General features: G+C 39.1%; 1 protein-coding gene across 8 annotated transcripts in view; it reads left to right on the top strand.

Annotated features, from left to right (window-relative positions):
* ebf1b (EBF transcription factor 1b) overlaps nt 1-12,706 on the top strand; it is a 264,404-nt gene that overhangs the window by 122,452 nt on the left and 129,246 nt on the right. The window lies entirely within an intron of this gene.

The following is a 12,706-nucleotide window of genomic DNA, read 5'->3' as shown; positions in this document are numbered from 1 at the left end:
ATTTGCTAGAAAGAAGAATTGAATTTAGAATTTTTGAAACAAATCTTTGTGCTTAACTATTAAAATAAATATATAGGCTGATGGATGTCTTCAACACCGTTTCCTTATCCCCGAAAGTAAATGAGTAAAGAGTAAAAGTAAAGTGAAGAGAAAGTAAAAAGACCGAATAGAGGAGGCTCGTTTTTATCCTTGCCGCTGTGTAACTAGTGAAGTGTTCAGTTTTTCCACTCACAAATTCCGCCATGTAAATAGCAAACGCACATTGGTGTGATGCAACTAACTCTTAAAGGGAATGGGAGATGAAACGCTAAATGGTTTAATGCACATTGTGTTCGATACACACCCATAATTCATTAAGAGAATAGCACAACCCTGTTAAACCCTGTGTCACAGTGCAAAGCATATTTTTCCTTGCTTAAAATAGCTAAAGTAGATTTGGACATGCCCTTCATTATTTTTACTGTAGACTCTGCACCTCGATCGTTTAAAAAAGAGCCCCTTGTGTTAAAGGGTTTGTTCACCCAAAAATGAAAATGATGCCATGATTTCCTCTCTCTCTCTCTCGAACATTCTGGTTATATATGCTTTTTTTTTCTTTCATTCAAATCCATTTAGACTTTACTTATTCATTTTAAAAATAATGTTGGAAATTTCAAAATTTATAATGCAGCTATTGGCAGATTTTTCTCATCTCTTATATGTCGAATAAATGTCTCCTAGTGAATCTATGCATTTTTGTACGAAGTATCCATATTATTTTTTACACTAAAAATGGTACTGCCCAAACTCAAAATTTTCTAGTGACTAGTCACATCTAAATTGTTCAGTTGGCCCAAATGAAATTTGCCACACAGATTTTTTTCTGTAATGCGTTGAGCCAATTAAAAAAACATCTAGTCTGGCCATTAATGTTAATGGCCCAATTGAATAATTTAAATTGAGGTAACATGCTATTTGGTTTCACTAAGTTACAGTGTTGGGCAAGCTACCTGACAAATGTAGTGAGCTAAGCTATTAGCTACTCTACTTAAAATGTAGCTTAACTACACTAAAGCTATCCCTGGGAAATGTAGCAAGCTAAGCTAAAAGCTGACATCTAAGCTATTTTTACAATTTTCATTTTTAAATCGAAGCAACTTAAATCCAAGTCAAGCATATCGTGATCAATAAAACTATCAATGAAACATATGAGGTATAATAGTTTCCCTTCGGATGGGGAACTTCAATACTTTTAGTGGATTTATTCATTAATCCACGAATTGGGGGATTTCGTTTCAGAAAGCCAATCGTCTGAAAGAGTATACAACGGGCCAATGAAATGCCAATGAATTGGCAGCGTAAGCTTGCGCACGTGTGCCTTACTGCCAATTATCCCCGCATATAAGCATAAGGGAAGCACGGAAACACCATCCTTTTCACTTCAGAGACTATTACAGCCTTCTGAAAGAGTCGATGAGGGGGTACTCCTGTTGTGATCCAGCGATTTCGAGCGAACGAGAGCATTCTCCCGGTCCAGATTGTGTACACGCAACGGCAGACGGTCGAGCTGGGTTCTCCCTCGCCTGGCGTTCTTTGGGTCCGGCCCTCCAGAGCGGTGCGTATAAAGTTGCAACTTCACAAAAAGAGCAACACAGTCGTGCAGCACGTCCTTTTCAGGATGGCGCTCCGACCGTGCGTTTCTGGATGCAGGGGTTTTCTATCCCTGGATGATGGGCACGGGCACTGCGTTGCATGTCTGGGGGTCCAGCATGTTAATGCGCTGCTCGCGGGCAGATCATGTCGTCATTGCGATGCCATAACTGTTGTGCAGTTAAGATCATGGCTAGCCTTTGCAAAAGGGCAAACCACCCCAGCTGTCCCCTGCACTGCAGCGGGCACTCGGGTAGATCTGAGGGTTTCAGCGAGAGACCGGAGACACCGGAGACCAGACGTCCACCACGGCATTGGAGGGTGGGCTTTCATTGTCCGATGATGATCCAGATCCTCTCCCCCTCCGGGCAGGTGAGTGCTGTCAAGACGGATCCTGAAATAGACATGTTAGCCGTGCTTTCTCGGGCTGCTTCGGCCGTGGGTTGAAGATGGTTTAACCCCCAGCTCCATGGCTGGACCGACTAGATGGGTGCTACGTAGAGGACCAGAGGGCGACGCCTTCGAAGCCTCTCTTCCAAGAGGTGCACAGTAGGCTCACGCAGTCTTGGAGGGCACTTTTTTTCTGCCCGTGCTGCGTGTCCCTCCACCCTCGCCACTCTTGACAGTGAAGTGGCCAGGGGTATGTGGCGATTCCTCAGGTTGAGCGCGCGATTGCGGTCAATCTTTGTCCGTGTGTCGGTTCTTCTTGATGGGGTCCGCCTCGTCTCCCGTCCAAAGCCTGTAAGTTATCTGCCTCCCTCGGAGCTAGAACTTACAAGGCTGCGGGCCAGGCTGCTTCCACCTTGCACGCGATGGCCACCTACCAGCGCTACCAAGCACAGGTGCTGGCCGAGCTGCACGAGCGTGGGTCCAACCCAGGCTTGTGAGCTTCGCACTGCATCCGACTATGCTCTTTGGACCACTAAGTCCGCTGCGTGTGCGTTGGGCAGGAAGATGTCCACATTAGTGGTCCAGGAGCGCCACCTCTAGCTAAACTTGGCTGATATGCGCGAAGTCGACAAAGTCCGCTTTCTTGACTCCCCCATATCCCAAGCTGGCCTGTACGCCCCTGTCTTGCGAGAGGAGATTGCTGTCCTCCTGGCGAAGGATGCAATCAAGCCGGTCCCTCCAGCCGAGATGGAGAGGGGGTTTTACAGCCCACACTTCATCGTTCCCAAAAAGAGCAGTGGGTCACGGCCAATCCTAGATCTGCGCGTTTTGAACCGCTGTCTGCACAAGCTGCCGTTCAGAATGCTCACGCAGAAGCGCATCCTCCGGTGCGTTCGTCCTCTGGATTGGTTTGCAGCAATAGACCTGAAGGATGCGTATTTCCATGTCTACATTCTTCCTCGCCACTATCAGTTTCAGCGGTTTGCGTTTGAAGGTCGAGCCTGGCAATGCAAAGTCCTCTCCTTCGGGCTCTCTCTGTCTCCGCGGGTCTTCACCAAGCTGGCGGAGGGTGTCTTAGCGCCCCTTCAGCTCGCGGGCATCTGCATACTCAATTATCTCGATGACTGGCTGATTTTAGCCCACTCTCGGGAGCAATTAATTATGCATAGAGACAAGGTGCCCCAGCACCTTCACCTGTTGGGGTTTCAGGTCAACCGAGAAAAGAGCAAACTCACCCCCGTGCAGAGGATCTCTTTTCTCGGGCTGGAGCTGGACTCGGTCACCATGACAGCGCGCCTCTCCAGAGAGCGTGCTCAGCTGATGCTGAACTGTCTGAGAGCTCGACAGTAAAATAGTGGTCCCACTGAAATTATTTCAGAGGCTCCTGGGGCATATGGCATCCGCAGCCGCTTCACGGCGCTCTGATTACTCCCTATGAGACCACTCCAGCACTGGCTTCACGATCGAGTCCCCAGACGTGCATGGCACTACGCGCACGCGCACACCGAGTCACTGTTAGCACACACTGTTACTGCACTGTGTCGCCGTGCCCTCAGCCCTTGGAACGACCCCTCGTTCCTACAGGCCAGAGTGCCTCTAGGACAGGCGTCCAGTCATGTTGTTGTTCAATAGATGCTTCAAGCATGGGCTGGGGGGTTGCGGGCATGCAGCTGCGGGCCTGTGGAAAGGAACCCAGTTGCATTGGCATGTCAATCGCCTGGAGCTGTTGGCAGTGTTCCTCGCTCTCCACCGTTTTTTCTGGTGCTGGAGCAGCAACACGTGCTGGTCAGGACGGACAGCACGGCGGCGGTGGCGTATATCAACCGCTTGGGGGGTTGGGGGGTATTCGCTCTCGTCGCATGTCTCAGCTTTACTTCTCGAGGTATGGTCACAAGGAATCCTGCTTCAGAAAAAAACTACTCTCCCTTAGTCATCTTTCCATCAAGCAAGTTTCACCAGAGGTGGCAGTAATGCACCAAAAAGTTTGTTGTCGAACAGGAAGAAGAAGAAATCATCATGTAGTTAAGCTAGTAGCGTCAGTACTTGTAGCGACACTACTACCCAACACTGTTAAATGTAAAAAATACATTTATTGGTAAATAGTATAGTATAATACAAACATTAATAATAAAATATACAAAAAATCTAATTTTAACAAGCACTATTGTGAAAATACAATAAAATAACAAATACATTGAACATTTGTAAATGTTACAAAGTCACGCATTTTAATATTCATAATATACAAAAAGCTGAAGTGTAATTAAAGCATTCACAGACATGTGCAAAAAATGTCAAAAACACCATAAAATATAATACATTTTCTTAAGTTACTTTAACTATTGTTTAGTGTAACGTCACCTTATAATTATCTTTCCACAAAAGGTAAATTGAACTCATAAAATCACATTTTTTTAAAGAAAATTATTATTTAAGGTGGCATTTATTGAATGTAAAAAAAATAAAAATTTTAAATATTCATAAAAAATTTTAATAACTGCTTTTTTGTTTGTCTGTAGTTTTAAATGAAATATTACTCGAGTCATTATTTCTTTTATTACTATTATAATTAGTAATAATAATAATAATAATAATAATAATAATAATAGAAATACTAAATATTATTATTAGAACTATAATAATAATCAAAATTGAAATGTTGTTATTGTTATTATTAATAATAATAGTATTATTATTATTATTATTATTATTATTATTATTATTATTAGAGTGATTTCTAAAGGATCATGTGACTCCGAATACTGGAGTAATGAAGCTGAAAATTAATCTTTAAAATAAGTTGTTTCATTATTTTTATAGTTATTTTAAAGTGCAATAACATTTTACAATTTTACAATTTGTACTGTACTTTTGTTGAAATAAATGCAGCCTTGGTGAGCAGGATAAGCTTATTTTAAAACATTTAAAATAGGGTCCTACTGACCCTAAACTTTTGACCAGTAGTGTACATATTGAATCCAGTTGACACAGTTGTTTGCATCTTCAGGTATTTATCATGTTTAGAAAGTGATTGTTCTATTCCACGTTGAGAAAAAAAAAATTTAAAGCCTTTAAGTTGTTGAGCACCATCTCTTCTTTCAGGACAGCATATATTCATCACAATTGACAGGGCTTTTAAAATTCATCAAGCTGCTGTTTACTGTTTCAAGAATTTCTATCATTTTTGTAGTTGTGTGGGTTTCCAATGGCCCTGTGTTCAATCATTCATTTTCTTTTCGGCTTAGTCCCTTTATTAATTTGGGGTTGCCACAGCAAAATAAACCACCAAACTTATGCAACATGTTTTACGCAGCAAATGCCTTTCAGCTGCAACCCATTACTGGGAAACACCCATACACACATCTACATACACTCATTCACACACATACACAATGGACAATTTAGCTTACCCAATTCACTCAGAACTATTGCTATTTTAAGGACAAAAAAATTATGCTCAACAGGTTTGCTATTTACATGGCAGACTTTGTATTTGGAAAAAATTAATGCTTCACTAGCGAGAAAATAGTTAAATAGACCATCTGCAGCGCATGGATTAAGGATGAGCCTCCTCTAATTTGCCTTTACTTTCACTTTCTCTTTCTCTCTTTAGTGGATAAGGAAACGGTGTTCGAGGCTACATACAAACATCCATTAGCCTGCTAATTCATTTTGTTTGTTAAGGGCCAAGATTTGTTTCAAAACTATTTCTAAATTCACTTCTAATTTCCAGCAAACAAATAAAATAACAATAATAAAGAAGTGTGGTCAAAATTAACTCACATGCTATGTCCATTCTGTCCAAAACAAGTGGACCAATCTAAGCTTGTTTTTAAAAAAATCTAATATAAATAGGCATATAATAAATAATACTGCTGTAAGGTCCACCCAGTTGGCCCAATGCCGGTGTCCACTGGTTGATGAAGGTTCGATGCCTGTTCGGTCTTTCCAGTGCACAATGTTGATTTACCTTGAATTTAACTCATATCTTTAGTTTTATCTGACTCCAATCATAAAGCATTAAGAAGATTATATCAATATATAATTTAGATAAATGTTTGAACTTTTTGTCTTTACTAGTAACTATCACATCCGTTCATTCGGGTGCTCATGTCGCTCAGAGAAATCGCCTCGGTCAGGACGCCTAAACAGAGGTAATTGACTAATACTTTAGATGGCCGCTACCAGCGCGCTCGTTCTAAAATACTTTAGTTAGTCCCGCTTAGATGTACACCCTTGAGTTATGACAATGTCATTTCTAATTAGAGGTTAGGGCATTATTATAAATGTACCCGACTACTGGACTCTATAGTAACTTTGGTTTTCACCAAGCCCATGGTTTCCCATATGAACTTAATTTAGAATAATATTACCTTCAAACAAAGGTCGGGTACCCAATTTAGGTTAGTCGTGCAACAACTTGTTGACCTAGACGGAAGTTAACGCCCTTTCCACCTAAGTACACTTGAATCAATATCAAGAGTCAGTCGGATCCCTAATACACAAGTAGTGTGCCCAATGCTCCATCTCAACTGGATTTTAGTCCGTCTACTGACCTGACGCAAGACGTGCGGAAACAAGGATACAGCGTAATCTACTAGAACTAATAAGTACAGAGTGAGCAAAATATGTTCAAACATAACAATTTATTAGTCAGGTAAATGTATTATGCCAATTCAATCAGTCAATTCATAAATGATCAATACAAAACATTAAATTATCAAAGATAAATCCAAGATGAAAAGATGCATACCTGACTTCAAATTATACATAATGTGGAGCGTAAGCTCCATGTTACGGGCTGATCTGGGTAGGCAGAATCGCGCTGAGCCTTTCTCAAACCTAATCCAAGAATTCCCTCAAGGAAAGAGGTGTGTGCATAACAAAAGGCATTTGCATTTAGTGCTGCCTGTGGAAAAGTCACACCCTTCACAGTGGTTCAAAAGATGCCTGAAATTATATATTTATTGATTTGATTATGTCTATTTCTGAGAGAATGAGACCATTGTACCAGTCGCACTGAGACATTTCAAATGATATCAAACATGATAGATAAAGTCACTTTGGTTAATCTAGAACATTCAAACATTGAAATGACCGTATGTGTGAGTTGGGGTGGTTGAAGCCGAGTTTCAGCAGACTCAGATGCAAATGCAGCAGGAGCTGGTTTTTCCCGCATTCCTACCTGCTGGGTTGTGGAGTCAACAGTCTCTGTTTTCAGCTCATGTTTGAATTGTCAAAGATATCAAAAAATATTTGTAATATGTCAATTCTTACACTACTAATAAAATAACATTTTATAAAAGCAAATTTTCATAAATAAACTTTATAAAGCCCCCCAAGATGAAGGCATAAAGGCATTAGTTTTTATATTTATGTAGGAAGTAATAGTATTTGTAATATTATTTTTTTTATTATTATTCATTTATAAAGATATTTGCATATTGCTTTACATCTTGCGTGTTTTAAGCATGTAACTACATAAATAACGCACAACTAACATGCACTGCGCTGGACTTTAGACCTGCTTTCAGCTGGTCTATTGTGCAGTCTATTTTAGTTCCTCAAAAAAGCAACACGCCAACAATGCGCCTTAACACACCTCTTTTCTAGACCGAAACACCCATGAGTCTACTAAGTGGCACAAATAGATTTCCTGTTTTAACGTGGCGGAAAATGGGAAAATTAAGGTTGTGTTTGTCAGAAAATAGCAAAACCTTGGGGAAAACACTTCATGCACCTTATTGTGCTGGGTGTATGATAAGCCCTATGTCTACATATATCAAATACATATACAAATGTCTCCATGACATCAATATGTTTTTTGGAAAAGACAATTTCTTTACATGGTGCAAGAAAAGGATGTTACTAAAACATACTTTCTATGCTTAATCAACTGACTGGTGGAAAATATGATTTCTTTTCTTTTTTTCATTTGAAGAGCTCATGCAACAGCTGCCATCACATCATACTATCTATAATAAGGAGTACATAAGCAGGGATACTCAACAGGTGCTGGCACGTCACACTGAAGATAGTGTATGTTTATTTATCATTTGTGCTCGTGCCATGGCGTTAGGGCCATTCACACATTTAGTCCAAATCACGACAACATGAAAACATGACAAAATAGACCACTACTTCTAGTAACAATAATATTAAAAACAACTACTTTTCTATTATTTTCTAAACATTTTTTTCTAGCTTTAGGGGTGCAGCTATAACCTAACCTTTTTTTTTTCTTGATAAAAATTACTGTTCAATTATTAGGATTTTTTGTCTTATTAATAAAAATGTATGAAAAAAATTTCTCTGATGCAATAAAGCCCCAGGACTGTGGACTGCTTTCTGATATTAGAGAATATATTACTGAAATATGAGGTGACTAATTAGAAACAATATTTTAGCTCTAGCCTTTTTTCTGGCTTTTTTTTTTTTGCCTTAAGTTTCTAGAGCTACATTTGTTTTATTTCATCATTTTTTAAATATAGTCTTCTGTAAAATTTTAATTTTCAAGCCCTAAACCATGGGTGCCTAAACTTTTTTTTTATCAAACTGTATTACAAAGTTGCCATGGATAACTTTCTCATTTATTTCAAAATAACTAGAAAACATTACTTTTATCATATTAACTAATGCAATATATATATATATATATATATATATATATATATATATATATATATATATATATATATATATATATATATATTTAACATATTATAATCAACTATTATAATGGAAACCTAAGAAATTCATTTACAACACAAGGGAGTTTAATTTCGTTCTGCATCAGCCTTTTCCTTGATTTGCTTACTGATAACATCTGAATTGTGCACTATACATTGATCCATGGGCCAACTTTGCCCCGTGGGTGCTACTTTGGGCATCTCTGTCTTAAATTGTACTTATTAACTAACCAAGCACAGGCTGTTGTGTTTTAGGTAAGTATGTTGCTTGTCAATAAATGCAGATGTCATATGATATTTGTAATATCCATTTTTAAACACATGATTTATAAAAGGCTTCAGTTAAACCCAGCAATCTGTGATTGGCATAACCGATATGACCTCAAGTGAGACTTCTAATTAGAGCACCTCAATAATCCCAAATTCTTTTTATCAGTAAATTATGCCAAATAAACCATAACTAATTTTTTTGATGACACACAGCTGCTTAAATTTTGACTTCCACTTTAGGACACAATTCCATAACATTCAACAAAAATATTAGATTAAGCATATTTTCATGTTTGCTTTCTGTTGGCATGTCTAATATTTATGAATACAAGGCCTATAAAGTGAAAGTATGTGTAAACGCAGGGGTATGTATGTGCAGTAAAACACATTTTAACTGCTTTATTACTTTTGTAATAAATGTAAAAAAAAACACACAGCACAAATACTCTTTGTATGGATTTGGATCAATTAATGTCCTTATTTAAAATCATGCAGAAGAGATTACTACAAAAATAAAAAAATAAAACAAGCAAGTAGGTGAGTTCAACGGGAGACCCCCCCCCCCCCCCCTTTCATTCTCATTCACTTGGAAGTGTGTGTTAGCCCTCATAAAATATTAATGTTGGTTGTGCTCATAGCCGTAATTGCCATCTCAGCCTGTGAATAATTTATAGTGCTGTGCTGTTCACATGGGCTCATTTAATCTTGGTGTGGCTTTTACCAAGTAGGAATATGGCACAGGCAGCAATGGCCATTGTTTTGCATTTAGCAGCCAAAATCAGTTACTTCACACAAAAGCCTTTCCCTTACAATGTGATATCCAACCTCTTAAATTTGAGGAAATGCAAAACTACCAACCGTTTAACCAGTTGGTAAAGTTGCTAAAATATATCACTGGGCTGTCTTTTTAGATTCATTCATTCATTCATTCATTTATTTTCGTTCGGCCTAGTTTTAGAGGGTGCCACAGCATAATGAACCTCCAACTATTCCAGCATAGGTTTTCCACAGCGGATGCCCTTCCAGCTACAGCCCAGTACTGGGAAACACTTATACTCACTCATTTACACTCACACACACACACACACACACACACACGCACGCACGCACGCACGCACACACACACACACACACACACACACACACACACACACACACACACACACACTCACTCACTCACACACACACACACACTTTGGACTGTGGAGAAAACCGGAACACCCGGAGGAAAACTTATGTGTACAAAGGGAGAACATACAAACTCCACACGCGAAGCAGCAACCTTCTTGTGTAAGGGGACAGTGCTAACCACTGAGCAACCATGCCCCTATTTAGGGCCTACTCACACTATGCCATCCGTACCGTGCCCAGGCCTGTTTCCCGGATCGTTTGTGAAGTGTGAGTGCGCTGAATCGGGCTCAAGCACGGTTCACTTGGCCGACCCTGGCCCGGTTGGAAGAGGTGTGCCTGAGCGCGGATCACTTGGGCTTTGGCGCGGTACGCTTGTGTGTGAGTGCGAAACGTGCCTAAGCCTGAAAGCGAGACGTGACTTTTAAGGGGCTGTTTCATATGGATTTATTAATAATTCTTACTGTTCAGTGATCGCAAACTGCCGTAGTTTATTAAAGACGCAAACTCCTCACAGCATGACAGCTGCGCGCCTTCAGCAGACCTCCTCATTCCAGCAGCACGAGAGCTTTATGATTGTTTATGAGCGCCAAAAGTGGCGGATCTGTTCGGCGAAATATCTGACTGCGTGTCACCGTATCCCTAAGAACTGTTTGGCGAAATATTTGACTGCATGTCAATGCATGACAAACGACTGAAACGATATAACTAGAGAAATCTCCACTGTGCTACTGGGTGAGAGCGTATGGCAAGTAGTTTTAGCATTTAAACCTTGTTCTGACTATCCATAAATATATTTAGAGATATAATTATATTTTGACTACTCATAATTATAATTCGACTAGTCAGAATGACAATTAGAGATATCTGCAATTACAATTGTACTAGTACGAAATCAGGTTGGAGATATCTGCAAATATATTATGACTAGTCATATTCTTCCGTTGACTTCCATTGAAAAATATTTGCAGATATCTGAGTTTTGACTCGTCAAAAATCCAATTCAAGACATCTACAACTGTAATTTGACTATTAGTAAATTAATTAGAGATATCTTCAAATATATTTGTAAATATCTCTAAATATGACGAATTAAAGACATCTCCAAATGTATTATGACGAGTAAAAACTCAGTTAGAGATATCTCTAATTACAATTGTGGCTAATCAAAACTCATTTAGAGATATCTGCAAATATTTTTCAATGGAAGACAATAGAGGAATATGCCTAGTCATAATATATTTGCAGATATCTCCAATCTGATTTCGTACTAGTACAATTGTAATTGCAGATATCTCTAATTGTTATTCTGACTAGTCGAATTATAATTATGACTAGTCAAATAGAGATATCTATAAATATTTTTATGGAGTCAGAACAAAGATTTAAATGCTAAAAAGGCTTGCCATAGAGAGCGCTTCTGAACAGCGCAGCAGCGATGACATAAGCGTGCCGAGGTATGATGTGAGCGCGGGCCATCGGGGGAGACGGGAGGGGGGACAAGCGTGCTTTGGCCCGGTTCGAGGCAACTGTACCTAGTGTGAGTACGGCCTTAGATACAGTATATACAGAAAGTATTCATAGCCCTTCACTTTTCCACATTTTTTTGTTACAGCCTTATTCCAAAATTAATTTAATTTATTTATTTACTCAAAATTCTACACACAATACCCCATAATGACAATGTGAATTTTTTTTTTTTGGAAATTGTTGCAAATTTATTCAAAATAAAAAAAACTGAAAAATCACATGTACATCCGTATACACAGCCTTTGCTCAATACTTTGTTGATGCACCTTTGCAGCAATTACAGCCTCAAGGCTTTTTTGAATATGATGCCACAAGCTTGGCACAGCTGTCTTTAAGAATTTTTGCCTATTCCTCTTTGCAGGGGCTTAAAGGGGCTAATCATTTTGTCCCTAAAATGGTGTTCAAAAAATTAAAAATTGTTTTTTATTCTAGCCTAAATAAACAAATAAGACTTTTACAGAGGACGTTTTTTTTTTTTTTATCAGACATACTGTGAAAATTCCCTTGCTCTGTTAAACATCATTTTGAAAGCATTTTAAAAAGAAGAAAAAAATTAGAAGGGGGATTAATAGTTCTGACTTCAACTGTATATATTCATATTCTTTTTGGCTCAGTCACTTTATTAATCAAGGGTAGCCACAGCAGAATGAACTGGCAACTTATCCAGCATACGTTTTACACAGCAGACGCCCTTCCAGCCATAGTCCAACATTGAGAAACACCCATACACAATCTTTCACACACATACACAACAAGCAATTTAGTTTTTTCAATTTACTTATAGTGCATGTCTTTGGACTGGGGAAAACTGGAGCACCCGGAGAAAACCCACACAAACACAGGGCAAAACATGCACACTCCACACAGAAATGCCAACTGACCTACAGCCGGAGCTCGAACCAGCTACGCAGATATACACAGATTCAAAGAGAGCCACAGATCAACAAGGAGATTGCAAAAGACCAGCTTCTGCTTTAAACTGGACTAACTGAATATTTACCATTAAATGTCTACTATTCAAAAATATACAGACAAATGTAAAATACAGTAAAACACTCTAAATCTGTTCA

This window comes from Danio rerio, chromosome 21, assembly GCF_052040795.2.
Source record: "Danio rerio strain M-AB ecotype USA chromosome 21, GRCz13ab, whole genome shotgun sequence".
Lineage (NCBI taxonomy): Eukaryota > Metazoa > Chordata > Actinopteri > Cypriniformes > Danionidae > Danio > Danio rerio.
Note: the sequence above shows the minus strand (reverse complement) of the source record. Positions and strands in the feature narration are given on the sequence as shown.